This window comes from Strigops habroptila, chromosome 3 (genome assembly GCF_004027225.2).
Source record: "Strigops habroptila isolate Jane chromosome 3, bStrHab1.2.pri, whole genome shotgun sequence".
Taxonomy (NCBI): domain Eukaryota; kingdom Metazoa; phylum Chordata; class Aves; order Psittaciformes; family Psittacidae; genus Strigops; species Strigops habroptila.
The window spans coordinates 11,169,949-11,191,107 of NC_044279.2; positions in this window are offsets into that span (position 1 = coordinate 11,169,949).

Here is a 21,159-nt window from a genome sequence, read left to right on the forward strand (position 1 = left end):
GCATTAGCCCTAGAGTGCTGGACACATTTCTGCTAAGAACTGAAGGAACAAAACCTGTTAACAAAGCTAAAATAGCTGATCAGGGCAGGCCCCAGCATTAGGAGCCCTGAGAGGAGTGATAAGGAGTGGTTAACAGGAGCAGAGCAGTTTAAATTGGGTCTCCTATCTGTGAAGATTTGACAGCCCAAAGTGTGAGTGAGGTATTATCATAGGAAGGGGGAAGGAGCCAGCTGTCTTAGCAGTTGCCTCATCAAAGAAGACTGCGAAATGGCATTAGTTATGCATGAGAATTAGGTATTGTATTCTGCTCTGTTGGCAGCTTTTTTGGGGCTTTTTTTTCTTTTCTTCCTTTTAAGCTATTAAAAATGATTTATTAAGCAAATGGATTTAAACGGATAAAACTAGCTCACTAAAAACAGAATGTATATTACAGTTTTTTCTAGGTTTCTGGGAATTCCAGACAATGCTTTTTTAGTACCAGCTTTACATTTGAATACAGCCACATTGCTACCATTCAGGAAACCTTTTTCTAGTTAAGTAAACTGGAAATAACTGATATGGAATACATGTAACCTACTACATTTCTAAAAAGTATTATTATATCTTTCAGGACAATACACTATGGCTGAGGAGTGAAATTTTTTATTTCTTCCTCAGATGAATGAAATATAGGAATTACTTGAATCCACTCCAAAAGCTTATTTTGGACTTGGATTAATTACTTTAAGGCGAAAGGGCTTATCTGGTTTCATTTGACATTACATTTTGTATATGTTTGTGTTTACAGACTGGCATAACTGTTCCTCTCAGTCATTTCCTTCAATTTTCTCATACTTTCTTCTTACTCAGCTTTTAAGGGTTAAAACCATTCAGACTATTAAGTGGCACTCCTCAGAGCAGTTTACTTCATACTTGACCAGTCTTGTACTATTTGCTGAACTAGTTCTTGTTGAGCAATATCCTTCCCCAGCCTCTTGTTCTTTTGGGTGACCCTGGATGACATATGCTGATGTAGATTCATCAACACTGACTCAAAGTACAGACAATAGACTTCTCTCTACGTTCCTGACCTTCTTTTTTCTAAAGCAGCTTTACATCTTGTTTGTTTTTTAACCATAGCTAACAATAAGCAGAGGTCTACAGAAATAAAATTACATCCTTTTAACTTTTGGATGACAGTGTGGCATGGTGTGATGCAAAGAGACATTAGACACTATAGATCTTAGGCAAAGTACCATAGGTATTAGCCAGTGCCCTAAAGGTCTTACGTCTTTAGTGCTGCAAATTTCTGAGTACACTGCAAAAAGTAGACCCCAGATCACAGGAAGTATTACTTCAGTCTTAAAATGGGGGATATCCTTTAATATTAATCTTTATGGCAATACTGCACCAGCAGTACGAAAAGAGACAATCTATGCCTGGATGTACTGTTTTTCAGATGAAACACAAAAGTAGCAAATAGACTAGAAGTAATACTTCCAAAGACAGAATAGATGCAGTAAATTAAGCTTTATTTTCTCCTTGAAGATCATTCACAGACTTATAACATTCTCAAATGTAAATAAGAATGCCTTTCATTCTCATTTTAACACACTTTGAATGACGCTGTAGTTTATGCAAGATTTTTCTAAAAGAACACAAAACATTTTAAGTCATAAAAAAAAAAAACCCAAATATTTTAAACATTTTCCACTTAGTGGGACTTTAATTTTGAATTGCTGTGGAAGAAATATATTTCACAAGTGGATTTTGAATATCTTCAGTGTAAGTGTAATGCTTAATTACACTTATTGATGGAAGATTACTTCTGACAAAAAGTAGGTTGGTTTTTTTTTTTCCAGTTAGTGCTGAATAACTAAACACTTGGGCACTACTTGCCTAGGAAACACATCTCAAAACACTCTCACAAATTTCACCTTTTATTTTACATTTTTCAGTTCTTAGTTTTAATCCTTTAATCCAAGCCACCAACTGGGCCATCACTCTCAGTATTTCTTTCTTCACTTTTCCCATATCCACTTGCAGTCACATTCTATGTCTATCTTCCCTTCATTTAGCTCATATTTTCTTCTGAATCATTATAGCTGTAGCCAACAAGAATTTGTTATAAGGCTCATTCATTCTGGCAAGTCTACTCTGTTGTTCAGAATCTTGAAATTAGGGAGCTATATTACTGCAATGCTGCTAAGCATGGTTATTTTACACTCACTAGTTCCATCAATTAGACATATACTATGTACATTTTCTCATCAACAAAAATTCATTTTTGTGGTATAGTGTTAACATAGTGTTCTTCATGTCTAGCAGTTACGCTTATTGCATTTAAGAAATAAAGCCAAGCATGGATTACAAAAACTAAAACTACAGTTACACCTAAAATTAGTATTCAAACATTAGAAAGTCCTGTCTTGATGAGTGATTAGAGAATAACTTCCTACAGTGAAATTTAACAAAAAATTTCTTGAGTTTGAAATGGAAAAGTGTAATATTTCATTGGCCTGGATGACGATATATAATATTCATAGTTTTCAAACTCAACATGGTTCTCTAATTCAATACAGATGCTTGTAACAAGTCACTCAGTGTCTGAGTGACACAATTAACGTTTTGCTGGTTAGCTAAAAATCTTCATAATTGCTTTACTTATTCATTATGGGCTGATGAATACAGAAATAGTTCCTGATTTAAACTTGACCTTTCCTTTCAGTCATCAGTCATTTGTATTGCATAGCCAAGTGTATCACAAATAAGCCTTTCATTTTGGAAATCAGTGCGCAAAGTTAAGCTATAGGATTCTTATTAAGAATGTTTATTTCTTTAAGTACAGATTAACTGATGAAGTGTCACATTCATTAGTTTTGTAGCATATGCTGCAATGACTGAGAAAACACTTAAGTCTGTCACTTCTCAGAAAACCAGAAACAGAAATATTCAGACCGCTTAGATTCCATCTGTGTTGGGACTCACACAGAACGAAAGTGTAGAAAACATACAAGGTACACTTTGCACTTCTAGTGGTACCCAAGGGCTGATATTCTCATTTTGACACAAGATTCCGTTTCCCCTGATAGAGACACAACCACTGTGTGGGACAAGTCTGTGGTGCCAGTTATTAATTCTTTGACAGACTGGGTTCCTGGAGCAGGAAACAAGACCTAGGCCCCTTCTTCTCCCACTGCAGTAACCCATTTCACTGAGCTATAGAATTTGTCTTTTCTCTGCTTGTTCTTTCTCTGTCCACAGCAATATTGATTTCTCAAGAATGGCCCAACATCAGCAGCTTTGAAAAGGAGGTATTGACATTTTCACACGTGGAACAGAGTAACTGTCTAGGGATATGACTGGGAGCTGTACCTTTCCAGCTTCTCAAAATGGCAACAGTATAGAAGAAATCTTCCCATTTCCAGAATGTTAGTGTTGGTACTTCCACCTTCACCAGATCTTGAAAGAGAGAGATATCTCTGTTCAAACATAAGAAAAAAACATCAGAGTAATTCTGAATTAAGAAGGAAGGGTCAGGCTACAAAGGTTTGGTTCATGTACTCAAAGTTATAAAGACGACAACCCTGACCTTTTATCATGTTTTGGTGTTGTTTTGTTTTGGGTTTTTTTCAGGTTTGGTTTTTTTTTGGTTGGTTGGTTGGTTTTGTGTTGTTGGGGTTTTTTTAATTGTCTAATTATAACTCAGTTAGTATTCTGCTGAAATCTCCTTACTGGGAACCTTAAACTCAGAAAGCAGTCAAAAAGAGATATAAGCATCTTGATTCACTCTATACAACCAGCAGACAGAACAGAGATCCATACCGAGTAAATTTTATGCCCAGATTAACCTAGCTGAGATAAAATAATTATTCTGGGCATCCTGAATCTGAGTTTTATTCTGAATTAAACAGTTTCCTTCAATGCATCTTACTAATGTCCTTACAAAATCAATGTATAAGTTTGAGGACTACATAAAAGTTGTATTTTAATCTCATACCAAAGTCCTTCCTTATAAATTGAGTCCAAATATGTGTGGTTTTAATGTATTGTGGGAATATGGAAGAAAATTTCTAGTTCTTGCCAGCAATACTGCACATTACAGTTCAGGAGAGAAGTGAAGATAGATCTCTAATGACCCTGTAGATATAAAAATAGCAAGGAATATTACCCCATCTGAATTACCCAAACAGATTCAAATTGCCCAATTTAAAACTTGTCCAGAAGCCAAGTTTAACATCTCATGTACTCTTGCTAGCAGTGCAGTGGGATTTTTTAATGATCAAAGGTGCCTGACTTTGTTTTAATTACTTAGTCATAGTATGTCATGCCCCAACATAATTGTATGTCACAGATTCAGTATCAATTCACAAAGAAGGCTTCAACTACTAAATTGCTCATGTTGCTTCCTCATCATTTAAATCTTCTTTATAGAAATACACCAGTCTAAGAAATATTTGGCTTGAAATTGTATGACTATGATGAACGATCTGTTTAGAAACCTTACATCTCATCATCTGAGAATTCACGATACCTATCCATTCTACACAGTGGTGCAGTGGGGCATATTACATACAGTACAAATATATATATACACACACATATATGCATATGTATAAGCATAAGATATTACATAGAAGCTCCCCTCCACCCTTCAACTATTCTCCTATACTTACCACTCTCATATCAGGTGATTCTGACTTAATACAAAGTTATGAGTTGCATTTCTGTATTTATGCAGGATAAGGAAGTAAAACTAACCCTTGGAAGGAACTCTATCAAACATGTTATTGTTTCTGTTTGAATGGTAATATGACATTTTTCTTTTAAAGGAAACCAGGTAAATCACATGACCTACAAGTTTTGACATGTAGTTACTAGTTTCCAGTGTGAGGTGTTAACAAAAGCACTTCTGTTATAATTAAATTTCAATACATATTTAGCAACTTTTAGTTGTGAAACACCAGCTCTTTTAAATCAGGTATCTCATTGTGTCATCTATTGCCTGTCATTAGTATAACTTAATATCAAAGGAACATAATTTGCGTTAAAGACTGCATATGAGATTACAAAAGACTGAAAATAATATTTTCCTTTGCTTTAGAGAATTCTGTTTCATACAGTGAAATTGAGAAGAATCTATATTGATTTTAACATAAATTAGAATGACTTCTTTTATATTTAATGTGGAGTGTTTAGTGGAGACATGTTACTTTCATGATCCCTGGCAATTCAACAACTGCAGTTGGCCTGGAGGCAATTGAAGTAGTATTTGTGTGGAGAGTTAACAAGCCACAGGGGACCTGGAACATGAGCAAAGGCATAACCATCACAACAAGCCCATGTTTTCTTACAGCTTGCTTGCTGTTGTAAGGTCATAGGCTGTAAAGCTGTGGTTAGTGAGAGAAATTAGTCATGAAAACAGCATAACCAGTGGGGATTTATAGTACATGAATCAAGTCCAATTTTTGTTTGTTTAAATGAAGCCGGCTTGGAAAAAACCTCCTAATAGTATCCTAGTGGCAGAAGCCCATGTTTGGGAGGGTTTCTATAATATGCATCATGTTAACTAATTTCACTTAGAGAGGACACAACAGTCCAAAACAGTAATACAGAGGAATTCTGGGCTTTGGACACTCCAATCAGGAAAACAACCACACCTAACATGTGAAACTATGTTGGCTTCCTCTGAAAGCCACTAACCTTTCCAGATGCAATTTTTTTCATGGGGTGGCGTCCACTGCAAAAGGCAATGCAGAATTCATCTACAAAACTTAACAGCTTTTGAAAGCTCAACCAGCATTTAAAACCATCAAACAGTTTGGGATATCTGTGTAACTGTGCTGCTGAGTGTCACTGAGGTGCCGACCCCAAGATGATTCACTGCCATTAACACCTAGGTTACAGATGACCAAATCAAGAGACCTCAACTGCTTATATTTTAAGAGCAGAAATGAGGATGTGGGAAACAAATGTTGTTATCAAGCAGCAGCCTGACACTAGTTTTGTGTCTCAGGGAGATTCCTGGGGTGGAAATATTAACATACCAAATGCGGCAATAGAGCCACTGTCTCTGCCATCAATATGACAGCCAGGAAACAATAGCTGGGCTGAAAATGCCACTTCAAAGCATGATAAGCAGGTTGTGCAATTAAAATCAATATATTATAAGACAGCAGAGAAAATGTCTGGAGAGACTATTTGATAGGTTTCTAAAGCAGTAGATATGCTTCATCTTTGCTCTCTGTAATAGGTTTGCATGTTTAAGTGACTTTTTTGTTGCACAACTTGTAAGCCGTGACACAGCCCAAGTTTTATTGAGCAGTTACACAGCAGCCCAAAGGCTAACACCTGTAACTTTTGAAAGAACTGATTAGTGTAATGAAAAGGTGGATTGAAGGGGACACCACAAATAACTTCAAATAAATGAAGATAAGTCAGCAAAAGAATAGATATCGGCTGTTGTCCGCACTCACTGAGGACAGGGCAAACAGCAGTCAGGTACAAGGACATACACAAGGAGACTGAGATTAAACATTAATAAACTATTTTATAATAGAAAAATAGTTAAATATTGGAATAAAGTACCTAGGAACTTTGCTGTGATAAATTAAAATATTTCTTTAACAATGTTAAATTATTAGCATACATTCATAATATTAGTAATACATTGATAAACAAAATACAAAGATTTTTTTTTTTCTGAAGGCATTCCAATTATTGATTTCTTTATAAATTTTAATGTCTAGAAAAAGACTTAAAGGAATGGAAAAGCATAGAGGTCAAAGATGAAGGTTTTTCTTAAGAGCATGAAACAAAAGGAATAAGAGGATACGTAATTACGGTAGAATTTGCAGAAATAAAGCAACTGAATAGCTCAGACTTTTTTTACAAGCTTTATATAACACTAAATTGAACTATTAGAAAGAGGAACTTAAAAATCTGTCATGATTACTTTAATATCAGAAGTCCAGTAGAACATTCCACATTGTGTACAAGCTCCTCCCAGTACTCTGAGCCTCCCATGTTATTCAAAACAGTATTTACCATCTACCTTTGCAGTAATGTTTGGGGTTCCTCCACCTCTGCATACCAGTGGAATATTTGTTTTCTCTTGCAAGCATGACTAATGATAGCGATTTCCTTCTTTAATTTTAGGAAGCATTATAACTCTAAGGTAATTACCATGTGCTTAGCAATATTGATTCATTCTAATAGAGCCATAGAAGCTGTAGTGGTTTAAATATTATTCACTTTTTGTTTCTCTTAGAAATGAAGGCCTCATGGGTATATCTGAGTTTGTGATGTAAATTGAATAACTAAAGCAAATCATCTTAAACGTTTCAGATAAAGTACATTAGGCTGCAGAGATTTATTCATCAGTATTCATAATTCAGGGGAATAGATTGTTAGAGAGCTAATGAAAAGCATCTTATCTTTATGCCGTATGGATTTACTAAAAGCCTAACAGAGATTGAATATGTCTAACAACAATTTATTCAAGGAGTCTTACTACTCTTATTATGCAACACATTACAACATACAGCTACAATACACTGGTCCTTAAGCAGTTCAACAGAAGAGAAGTTATGAGAAATAAAGCTCTTTTGAAACATAGTGGAGCAAACAGAGTTCAAATTCAGAAGAACTGAAGGAAGAAGTAGGCAGTAGTAATCTTAGATAAGTGATTATGGCACTACCCCGGTCTCCATTAAAAAGCATTCTATGGAATAAAAGAGAGATTTCAGGAAATCTTCAGTGAATTTTATGACTGTAATTCAGTTCCCAGGGCTGTACTTGGAGGTGTCACTATTTCCATTATAAACCTCAGTTTTAAAGGAGGTATAACAAAATAAACTGAACTGTGGATTTTTGCACAAAACTTTGACATATCTTGTCACACATCTTGTATGAAATGAGAATCCATTTTACAAAATTTTTTGGAACATATTACATTTTCATAATAAATAAAAATAAATGTCTTAATTTTTTTTTTTTTTTTTGAAGTATCTGATTACTTTTGAGTGCATTCTGGTTTCCAGTAAGGAAACTTCTCCAAAGAAACTTCTGGGATAAGACCGAAAATCCATTGTTTAGAAATCAGCCCTTACAAGAATGCTGACACTAAAAACCTAAAACTAGATAAATTCTAAACAGTTCAGCCAGCAATTATTATTAAAGATGGCCTATTTGCAAATATGAAGATGTGTTATGTATGCATGTCAGTTTCCAGGAGGATCTGCTCCTTGATCTTGCAAGACACAAAAGTGAGACTGACTGGCCTGTAGTTCCCTGGGTCTTCCCTTTTTCCTTTTTTAAAAATTGGGGTTATGTTTCCCCTTTTCTAGTTAGTGGGAACTTCACTGGACTGTCACAACTTCTCAAATGTGATGGATAATAGCTTAGCTGCTTCATCCACCAAATCCCTCTGGACCTGTAGATGCATCTCATCTTTCCCATGAACTTGTCCACCTTCAAGTCCTTCAGATGGTCCCAAACCTGATCTTCTCCTGCCAAGCTTGCATTGTACCCTCCTTGCTGCCCTTGGGATCTTGAACTCCACCATTTCATGGTCACTGCATCTAAATCTGCTTTTGAACTTCACATTCCCCACCAGCCCCTCCTTGTTGGTGAGAACAAGGTCCTGAATAGCATCCCTCCTCGTTGGTTCCTATATCACTTGGAAAAGGAAGTTATCATCAACATATTCCAGGAACCTCCTGGATCGTTTATGCCTTGCTATGTTCTCTCTTCAACAGATATTGGGGTGGCTGAAGTCCCCCTTGGGGATCATGGCTTGCGAACATGAAACTCCTCCTATTTGTCTATAGACGGCCTCGGCCTTCCTGGTCAGGTGGCCTGTAGCAGACCCCCACTGTAATGTCCCCTGTCTCTGCCCTCCCTTTAATCCTGACCCATAAGTTTTTGGTCAGCTTCTCATCCATCCACACACTTATCTCCAGCTCCAGCCCCCCAGCTGATTGACATAGAGAGTGATACCCCCTCCTTGTCCCCCCTGCCTGTCTTTCCTAAAAAGCTTATATCCTTCCATTCCAATACTCCAGTTGTAGGAGCCATCCCACCAATATCTGTGATGCCAGTAAGATCTTAGCTCTGCAGGCACATGCGCATCTCTTAACTCTTCTTGTTTATTCCCCTTGCTACCTGCATCTGCATAAACGCATTAAGGTTGGGCCCCCAGTCAAGCCAGTTTACTGGCTGGAGAGGCAGGAATTCCTTTGTGCTGCTCTTCAGGTGCTTTCCTACTGACCTGTGATCCCTCTCCAGGTTCTGGGCATCTATTGCTGGCACTGGCATCAAACTGGTAGAAGTGGGATGAATTGAGCTTGCCCTCCTCTGGTAACTTTTTTTAAAGTCCTTTTCACCAATCTGTTGCAGTAGTTATCACATTATCTTTGCAAGATCTTATCCAAAATCATCTCTTAAATTGCCTTCTAGCTGTTTGATACCATGTGGCCTGAAAATTTGCTGAAGCAGCAAGCAAAGGTGACCCACAGACTCCTGCAGGATGCAAACCTCTGCTTACTGATCATCTATAATAATCTACTATGCAACTTGCTAATTAAATACCCAGAAAATGCTAAGCTAGTTTAAAATGGAATGTTTAATGGCAGTAGAGAAGAAACAGATATCTTTTAAAAGTTTAGAAAGTTGCGGGGGGGAGAGGCATCTGATTTGAGCAGGAGCAAAATTACCTGGAGAAAACAAGTGTGAAAATTCAGTGTTTAATTCTCGGCGCAGTAAAATCAGTAAGCACCCACAGCAGTGGGATTGTGCAGTTACAGTTCGGCTAAGTATTTTACCATGCAGCAACTTCAACAGTTAAATGTTTACTGGAGAATATACTGATGATGATGGCATTGGCTATAATGATGCATTAAGTGAGATCTAGAGATAGGCACAAATGGCACAATGTTCAGAACTGAGTAGTCAGATTAAGTAGCCATGACAGAAATGTAATGGAACAGTTTGTTCAATATTTCCTTTAAAATAAAGGTAACCTTTTTCTTCACAGAGGGACACATACTGATGAGAACCTGAAAAGCAAATTCATGAAAAAAAAAAAGTAAAAAACTAGTAATGAAGAGGATAAAGGAGATACCAAAGCTCACTTTGACATAAAATAATACTTTTCATGGAGTATTGCAAATAATTATCACCTAACTCTCCTCAGAGATTTAGGCCAGCTTTCAGTTAATAATGTGATGGTGGAGGAAAGCATTAGTTTGTCTTTGTAGCTGAGGTGGAGTGATGACAGAATTACATTCCATCACTGTGAATTACTAAAAGAATTGCACAGACACTGAGTCAAAGCACAGGGAGTGATTTTTCTTATTTACATTATTGATATTATACTCAGGATGTTCTATGAAAGATGAAAAAATTGTTGATGCTGTGGTGAAAAACATGAAATAGTAAGTATCCTATCGTAAATACAGGGTTATAATTCCATCAGAGGTTTAAGAGGAGTGGATGCAATAAGTGTTCAAGAAAAAAAAAAACAACATGGGAACATAAATACAGCGAGCTTAGCCAAGTCAAAATGAGTAGATACAATATTTACCCTCATGTATTTAATGAACTATGTATGAAATGATGTTATTTTTGCACTTAAATGGTAAAAAAGAATGAGACAATCTGTTAAGCCTTAAGTATTGTATATGTACTTTCCGTTTGAGGAGTAATTTACCCCTGAAAAGAGATCTCCAAATATTATTACTAAATATTATCCATCACTCCCTTAACTTTAGAATATGAACTCTGGGAGAAGCACAGAGAATACGAGTTAACTGGCTGAGCTAAAGGTCTTTGAATTTATTGAGATCTTCAGATATGCCTGTGGGTTTCTTTTTGGGGGGGGTGTGTATTTGTCTAGTTTTAGTTTTTTCATTTGTTTGGTGTTGGGGTTTTTGTTTCTTTCTTTCTTTTTTCTCCTTTCATGCTTCTGTTCAGCTATATTTAACCTCACATTTAACAATTGTGAGATGTAAAGCTGGGTTCATATGACAAAGTTCTGTCTGATTTTCCTCTAGATCTCTGAATCCCAGCTCACGATCCTCTGTGAACAGCCATGGGCATTTGGAGGATCCACGGCCCAGCCTGATCTGGTTTTCAGGTGTATTGTGGGATACTTGCAGGGGCCAGCAGTCCCCTCAGCAGGGTTGTCGGGGGCTCCCGGGACAGCAGGTCCTGTCCCCATCCCCAGACAGGGCAGGACGGAGCATCCAGCCCTGGGCATCGGACACCTCTTGGGGGAAGGGGACAGGACATTGGTCCATGAGCAGGGATCAGGATCGAGCCCACTGAGGGGAACCAGTATCAGGACTGTAATTGCTTTCACTCTATTGTACACTTTTTTTCCAGTTTTTTGTTTTCAGAAAGCAATGATTAACAGACATTTCATCCATAAGCTTTTCCACATACTCTGTCGTCGCACACCTAGACTATTCTCATGGACTGGAGAGATTCATGAGAAAAACTGCCATAGTTGATGCCTTTTTTCCCCATCTTCTAGCAGAAAACTGGAAAAGTCCTTTCTCCTTTTTGTACTGCCCTGGTTTTGATATATAACACTATGTATGATCTTGCCTTCAATATGATGAATATCCTTCAACATGACAAACAGCCTTCTTGCCTTCAAAGATGAACAGCCTCCATGATAACCTTACAATATGCTCTGATTGCAAAGATATAATGCTTTTCAGAGCACCAATGGGCTTCATTCTGAACTATTATTAATCAAGTGTGCTCTATATTGCATGGCCTTACATCAAACCCTAATGAAATCTCTGTGGAATTCAGGCTTGTGCTCCATCTATGAATAAAGCAGAAGTTGAACAGAAATGCAATAACTACTCATTGAGGTTAGTGTATGGCCCAGAGAAAGGAGCTAGCTGACTCTGCCTGAATTTAGGCAAAATGTAAAAATATTCTGCCTTGAGCCTCATTTAAAGAAATTAAACTTAAGTTTCAAGTATTTCACTATTCCTTTGTTTTAATTTTTTAATTAAAATGCTGATTTAGAAAGGATAAAATTATAAATTCTGAAGTGCACCTCTCAGGTTTTTATATAACCAAGATTACTGACTTTTTGCATCTGTACAAAATGAGACAAGATAGATCTTTAATTTTTCCCTTGCAAAATTTTCGCATTTTTTTGAGCAAGTTCATCTACTTCTGCAACTAAAACTCAGAATTATCGTCTAGTCCAGTGTGTTAGGTACTTACTTATTACTTTTCCTTTCAATGAAAATTACTTCACATTTGTCAGTATTACATTTGCTTTGCCACCTGTCATTATCCCATTTATGAAGCAGGTTCCTGAGTCCTCTGAAGCTTATTTGTTAAAGGTTGAGTACTCATCTGCTTCAGTCCCCTTCCTCCTCGCTATATACTCAGACATGAAAGCTAAATAATTAATCAAGATTAAAAGTTGTAGAGAACTAAAAAAAACCCCATGGTGTGCTCAACAGGACAGCACTTAACTATTTCCATACCTAAAAATAGTACCTTCTGAGTAGACCCTTGTATGTGCTCTTTTGTTTTTTAACGACTTTCGTATACCTTCTTATTTAAGGCAAAGCTTTGCGATTTGTGGTTTCTATGTGAATCAGTCGCAGGGTATCCCAAAGTTCACATTAATTTTCTAGTTCAGCACAACTGCTGTTACTCACTTTCTGTAACTTAATTGATGAATGGCTACAAATGGTTCTGGGGTGGGTCACAACAGGATTTATGTAGGCACACAGGTGGGGAGAGGCATGTGTTGCTTCCTATGTACCCGTCTGCAGTAACTGTAGCATATTCTGTACTCAGAATAAGCTTAGAGGACAAGAAAAATTGGACAAAATGACCAAACTGGACTTCTGAGTCAAGTATGAGATTATCCCGGCAATATACAAATTTACGAGAACATAAATTTGTTACATGCACCTCTCATTTCTCTTTTATTTCCACCATCTATTCTGAGTAAGGATAAGCAAACTGATAAAATACACTTTTTTTTGTGGAAATAGAAAAGTCAAGATTTCATTTCTGTAAAACACCTACTTTGACACAAAAAATCTATCTCATATTTCTGAATGGTGTGTCAAAACTAGCTAGTGTTTTATTTAGAAGTAAAAACGTAAGTTTACAATATATTTTACTTTCAAGGTTATCAGCCTTCCTTGAAGTGTAATCAAGATGTAATAAACAGCAATGACTATATTAATATTATTAAAAGGAATTCATTCCCCATGAACACACTCTGCAACAAAATCCTACTACTGTACATCAAGGGACAGCTTGAAGTTTTAATAGTTTTAATGCTATAGAGTATCTAAGTGCCTAGTTGCATAACTGAAGTTAGCACACTTCGTTCACATGTTGCATTCCTCTGATATTTTGGCTGAGTTTCTGTTACTAGAATGTTTTCCAGATGCCATCATTGCTATTACAGATCTAATCCAAGTTTAGAATACCTGAAATGGAAAAAAAGAAAAAAGAAAAATCCCTCAATCTATTCTTCAGGGACTGGGGTAATCATTTGGGAACAATATTAAAGACTGTCTCACATTTATACTTACGGAGATATAAAGTCCAAGAAGCAAAAGACCTGTTTTATCATGATTTTATGATGCTTTGATATGTGTTTATACTCTTTTATGACTGAATAGTCCTCTCCACTGAAAAACAGAGATCATATAATTTGGATTTATCCAAATAATAACAGTAAATAAGGTTAAAGAGTCAAATTCCCTTATAATGGGAATGAAATAAAGAACAGGAGATTTTTATTTTTTCCCCTAGATGATAAAATAAATGTAATAATGTTCAGATACTGTGTTATTCTCAGATTTATGAGCTGCATTTACAGCTAAGCTTTAGCAACATATTAGGCTGATAATGCAATCATATATCAAAGTGGTGTTGTCAGATGACTATAGGGCTGATGCTGACTCTTAGAAAGAGATGAATAACCCCAGATTTGTTTATTCTCAAATGAAGTCAAAGCAATACAATAAATATGTTATATTTCCAGGCTCTTTAAAGAAACAATAGAAAAATTTCATCCATACAAGTTATACCATGAAAGTACACTACAGTATTTGTATACATAAATTGAGGCTATGCTTCTTGTATGAAACAGTAATATTTCTGTGAACAGGAGTTACTGTGAAAACATTCTCCTGTGCATAGAGAGTAATGCAGAATCAAAGTACATTTGGAAGTGTCCTGTACGGTGCTGATGAGGCAAATTTCTGTAGCAAGGTACTGCGTAAAAGAAGGAAATTTTTTTTCACACATTTTTATTGTAAAGGTAAATTTTAAGGCATAGAACTATTTTAAGAAATTTACTCTTCTGTTTCATTACTGTAATATGACATAGTCGTCCTTCCTATGTGTGTTCATAATGGTTACATGAAGGTTTACATTCTCTTTTATTGAACAGATGGAGAATTACTGCTTTCTATCCTGATAGTAAAAGACTGCAGACCACACAGATTCAGCTCTACTGGTCTGACTTGGGTCACACATGGTATAAACAAGCAGAATCTGTATGGAAATCTTAATATTTGAGCCACAGTAAGTAAAGCAATGGATCAGATGGCGCCACTTAGTATTTTACATCAGGCCAGGTAAACAAAGGGAGATATATGGTTTCAGTATTCTTATTTTGTCGAAGGAAGATTAAAGCTGCAAGAGCTGCAGAAAACCCAAACTGCTGATACATATCTGTTTGTTTAATGAAAAGTACTTGAAATGTTTAGTACAGAAAGCCTACCATTTTGCTGCAGTTTGATTCATCCAAGCATGCAATCTATCTAGGATATCCCTCCTCCTTATCTCATGCTTTTCTATGATGTAACAGTGGTTAAATAATCTCTTCATACAGTGTTTAAATCATCTCTCCATAATGCACGCTCGTTTTGAGTTTAAAAGATACCTCATTTAATGATAAATCAACTGAAAAACAAGTGCGATTGTGCAAAAGTGACTTTAAGTTACTTTGGAGAAATTAAGGCTGAGTCTGAAGTGTAGGTCAAGATTTAAACTGAGTCACTGCTGACTAGATGCTTACAGAAGGGCAGAGGTGTAATGATGCATCTTCCGTTTGATGATGAAATCTTCCATTTCCCACTCACATTTCTAAACTTCTGGAGATACTCTTAGAACAAATCTGATCCATAGTCTGCCAACATAAAAAGCAAACCAAACCAAAACTGAAACATGAATAAAGTCATAAAGTTAATTACCTAGAATTTTTGCTTGGTAGTTGGAATATACATTGGACTAATAATAGAAAAAGGAAAAAAAAGAGAATCTTTTACTGAGATTTTTGGGGAGAAAGTTTATATACACATATATAGACACATGTATTTAATTCTCATAAATTTATTAAAATCCACTGGTGAAATGTACAGTTTTCTCATGTTCTTCACTTTTTCTTTTTAATAAAAGACAAAGATTAAAGTGAAATTTATCTAACCAACACTATTGTGTTTTTATGTAGCTACCCATGTTTGTCTGTTCATACATTCTAACTCCTCAGAGTTAAAGGGACCTCTCACTACAACCTGATGGACAAATTCAAGAGCTAATAGTTTAGGACAGAGTTTGTGATAGTTTTCTTTGACTTGCATTACCTTTAACCTTCACAGTACATAGCAGGTCACTGGGTAGCATATTGAGTAGTATATAATACAGTAAGCAGTATATTAAACCACAAAGAGGCCTTCAAAAACCCAGACCCTCTGCATCAAAACAAAACAAAAATACTCAGTGATAACAAACCTAATTATTACCTGATTTATCAGGAAAATAATCAGTCATCAAGCAGATGGAGATACTATACTAGACTCCATAATAGGAACAAAACACTTTTCAGCAAGAAAACTTTCTGGCTGGTTACCTCTCGAATGAAGTGCTTTCCAAATTACAAGTCGGGGGTGGAGGGTGGGGGTGGGGAAAAAGAAGTAAGGTGCATCACTTTCATTCTTCTGCTCTCTGCAGAAGTTGCTTTTATTTAATTTTCTGTTTTAACAGAAAACTGATGTTTCACCTATAGCTGAGCACTACTGAACAGCCCTGTGCCCTTAGTTCACCTTTCAAAATCTGAACTCTTCAAACTTGAGTTCTCACACAGGCCTATTGTCATTTTGTCAGAATATCAAGTTTATATTTCCTGGCATAAAACTAAACAATTCCTCGAAGTGATAATTCAAAATGCTTTATTTTCCACATTAGATGAGTCATCTGTTAACACTTGAAATCAGTATCTTGAATCCTTTTACCATTTTGAATTTGCCAGCACTTGTCTTTAGTATCTAGCAGAGGTATGTACAACTCCTCCTTCCATTTCTTAAACCTCTAGTTGAAAACTTTGATCAGGTTTACTTACATTTCTATCATTAGTGGTCAGCGCTGCAACGGGAAGCCAGGATTTTGTAGGTGCTGAGGTCCAGAATTCTTCACGGATGTCAGCAGATGCTGAAGTTATATGTTTTTGAAAGTGCTCTGGAAGCCAGCCTACCTATTGTGTCTAACAGTTGGCACTTATATTTAGAGTGGAATTCAGGACAATTAAAACTGGACACTAAAGATTCATAAATAAAGACAGACAAGGAAAATTATAGCATTTCACAATGTTATAAACAGGGGGCATGAAAATTAGGAAAGAACTTTTGGTCTGAGATATAAATTGTAACCTAACAAGTGTCACTGTGAAAGTCACACATGTACAAAGCCTGGGCTGGGTGGATAGTGACAGTGAAGGGCATGCTGACAGGTTTCTGTCTGTAATTTAATTATTCCAAGATGTCCTTATGTGCATGTCATATAAAGCAGTTAGACTGAGAGGGTGAGGAGAAAAGAGTTTTTATTTTAATTGACAATTTTTGCAGATATGCTTCTGGCCATAAATGAACTGATTCTAATCTTATTCTGTGACCATAACATAATAATATAAATTATCTCTATTATGCATCTATAGCGACTTCATTATGCAAATGAATAAACTCTGTTTGCACCTCTGCTTTTAGATGCAATTTTGGACTTGACCAAAGGATACGTGTTGGAATCTTACCAGTTCATGGTTTTTTTATTCCTCTGTTACATACACACTCAAACACGTGAACAGTATCTCTTCTCAGAGTACAGAGAGAACATATGCACTATATCTGCTTGAAGCTTCAAAACAAAGCAAGCTCAGACCAGCAAAGATCATACCTAAATTTGTGTTCTTAACTGTACACCAAATATAGTAACATGTAAATATTATTTTTTCTTGATCAAAGTGAGAACTGCCAAGTATTAAAATCCTTGAAGTGCTTCTGCACTTTAATCTGTTTTTAATAAACTTTGAAAAAAACTTTATTGGGTAATTGAAACTTACATTTTTGTTATGAGAGATGGAACAAAAGAATAATGATATCTTTTCATATATTAGGAGCTTCCCAGAAATTTTATTAACTGAGCTGAATGAAGTTAAAGGAATTATTTCTCAGTAGTGATGACTATTTAAACTAACCAGACTTTGGCTGTTTTTCAGAATGACCGATCCTAATTACTTCTGCTTTTTAGCTTTTAGTGTAATGACAACAATAGTTTTTCCATACCAGCAAAAGAATGGTAGTTCAGTGACCCTTTATAAAAGAGTGTGTGTTTAAGTTACTGCAACACCTTACTTTCATCTATGACAGCACTGTTATTCTGGGGACAGGTGGATTTTATTAATTCTTATGGGGTGGAGAAAAGACACCTTTTGAAAGCTGCTGGTGAGGAAAGAAAAACATGGGAATGGCCAAGTATGGAGAAAAATTTTAAATGAGTGTTTATGGACTGAGATTTAAGGACCACTGAAGCTAATATGAACTTTTCTATGTAATTCTGGTTTAACACATTGAAATACAGATGAAACAAAGTTATCTTCCTTCCCTTTAGAGATTTTTATGGAACAATGCTTAAGAATACACTTTAATTTTGTCCTTCCTCAGGACTTTCAGGTTCAATGTAATCCAAGATAGGAGTTCCATAGCTAAATATAAATATCAAGGTTTAGAGAAGAATGCTTAATATTAAGGTCTCTGTAAATCAGTGCTAAATGATCTCAGCAGTTGAACTGTTCACTAACTATTTTTAAAAGTGAGTTTAAAAAGCAAACTATATCCTGCTAGCTATAAAATCTGTAGTATCCTACTGTATTATAGCTTCTGCTAATGGATGTTGTAGTATAAAACTACTAGTGCAAAAGGCAATAGCTCTGAGGGCAATCAACCTGAAAATAGTTCATAAAAAGCTGGCAGAGTGGCAAGATGAAGAATAGAAAACCACAAGCATTAAGTGCATTCTTTCTATTTCCTCTCTTCAAGAGTTCTGGATTTATGACAGATCTCATTAAAAAAAAAATAAAAGGTGGGGGGGGGGGGGGGGAGACAATGCCCTTCAAAATACCAGTGTTGCACACTGAAACTGGCATTGAAACAAATTTGTCAAACATTTTGACAAATGTTACATTTGTCAAAATGTATAGGCACAGGCAACCTAATTCTTCTCTTAATTTCTTTTTCGATTCTAAACCGCAGGATGAATCATGCATGCAACTCAAATCTCATTTTTGATATTATTTTTAAGTTATATTCATCCTTTACTATAGAGAGGCAATGGAGCATAATTTTCTAGATGTTTGAACAAAATGATGGATGGCCAGATTGGTAGAAAAGTAGTTTTGTTTTGGTTTGGTTTATTTTGTTTTGCTTTTCCAGATTTAGCTAACAAAACAGAAAGCAAAAGAAAGACATACTTGAGTTATTTGCTTTGGACTGATCTTGTTAAGAGATTAATTTTGCACTGTTCAAGCTAATAGAATCCCAGACAATTACATTAGTGGGTTTAAGATCAAGTTCTAGTAACATCAACATTTTTTGCTTGATCATATGTGGCAAAAGTATTTGATGAATAAAGGTTGAGCTAAAAAAAAGCCAAACAGCAAAAAAGCCCCTTTTCATCTTATAGTATCATTGAAATACAGTTAATTTTGTTTAATGGACCACAGATTATGTCTCACTATTTCTATTTTACAGCTGAGGCAAGAAAAGGTGAAGCAATGCAAAAGGTCAACCGTACTAGGGGGAAATAGAAGCTTGGTCTTCTGTGGCCAGAATGTCTGTTGATTTGATAAATATTTGATTTTATATAAATGCATTTTAGAAAATTTCTTGGTTTTCTAATGATGTGTTTCATAAAAGTAGTTTTGGTGTGTCACAGTCTCTGAGAAGGATTTAGAAGTCTAATTTCAGTATGGGCAGTTAGCAGGTCCTAGTTGTGCCCTGTAATTATGATCTTTTCAGACTATTCTAAAGCCATATATTGAAAACAAGGTAATGCTTAATTTATTTGTGAGATGAAAACATTTTCTTAGCACAACAAGCCAGGAAGCAGTTTACTCCTTGCTGTAAACAAGGTGCTATAAGAGATGATTCCTCAAGCAAGAGATCAAGCACTGTGGTGTCCTAAGTATATTACAGATCATTGCTCTGGCAGACCAAGGTTACTGTAGATAAACAGCCCTGCCTAAAATGAGATTTGTTCCTGTCTTACAAAAGTGTTTTATTTACTGCTGGAACAGTTTGTTACTGGAAAAATGCATGTCTAGGGCCAGGTCATTAATCTAAAGAGACAGCTCTTTTACAGTACAAAGTTATGGTGCTGTTTATTAGGGAAAAAAAAGGGGGCAGAAAACTCTGTTGAATGTTCCAACTGAGTCTATTCCTGGGCAGACTTATTCTGTTTATACTGCTTTGGCATTGCCAGCAGCATCGAGACTGTAGTCCGACCAGCTCTTTTGTAGTTCTTACCATGCTCCTTAGTGCCTCCTTGAAGGGTGAAAAAAAAGCTAAAGGAAAAAACTTAGGAGCCTTTTTCTGTTGTGGAGCTCATACACAGCGTCATTTATGTTCCAAATGTCCTTGCTTGCAGCAACCGGACTCTGCTCACTTGTCCTGCAAGACACTTGTGAGCTGTTACCAGGTGAGGAAGATATTATAGGCAAAGGAAGGGTTTTTTCTGTGTGTGGAAGGAATACACTGGCATCTACAGATGTCAAAAGGCTTATCAGACCAGAGCCTTATTGCTATGAAGATAAATTACCAACTGGATCAACAGGTCCCTAATAGACTGAACACCAGTAGTATAAAAACCAGAAGGATATATCAAATCAATTTGGGAAATAAGAAGGAAAATAAGAGGGAATGTCTCCCCTAAGTATTCGTGGTCCAGAAGGTCTTTGGCTAAGTGCTCATCATGTATGTACTCTCAAGAGTAGTAAAAGGAAAATGGAAATGTCAGAATGTTAAGATGTGGGAAAATGATCCTAAAATCCTAGGATGGCTTGGCTTGGAAGGGACCTTAAAGATCATCCTGTTCCACTGCCCTGCCACAGGCAGAGACACCTTCCACTAGACCAGGTTGCCCCATCTAGCCTGGTCTTGAACACCTCTTGGGATGGGGCATCCACAACCTCTCTGGGCAACCTGTTCCAGTGCCTCACCACCTTCACATTGAAGACTTTCTTCCTAATATCTAATCCAAAGGTACCCTCTTTTTCCAGTTTAAAGTCATTTCCCCTTGTCCTATCCCTACATGCCCTTGTAAAAAGTCCCTTTTCAGATTTCTTGTAGGCCCCCTTTAGGTATTGGAAGACTGCTATAAGGTGTTGCCTGAGCCTTCTCTTCTCCAGACTGAACAAGCCCAACTCTCTCAGGCTGTCTTCGTAGGAGAGGTGCTCCAGCCCTCTGGTCATCTTCATGGCCCTCCTCTGGAATCACTTGAGCAGGTCCACGTGTTTTTACGTGGGGGCCCCAGATCTGAATGCAGTACTCCAGGTGGGGTCTTATGACAGAGGAGAGGGACAATCACCTCCCTCAACCTGCTGTTCACGCTTCTTTTGATACAGCCCCGGATACAACTGTACACTCCTCCTTTTGTTTCCCCAAACCAATTAGCAACACAACCAAGACTTGTTCACTTCCAAGGGCTGACCAAAGAGACTTTTACAGTATTGTCACCAGTGTTACGTTAGGAGAACATATGGAGCACTGATAAATTTGTTTTGGCATCTGTGTTTTGGCATCATGTTATCTTGAGACAATTGAAAAAGGGATTCCAAGGCAAAGTTGG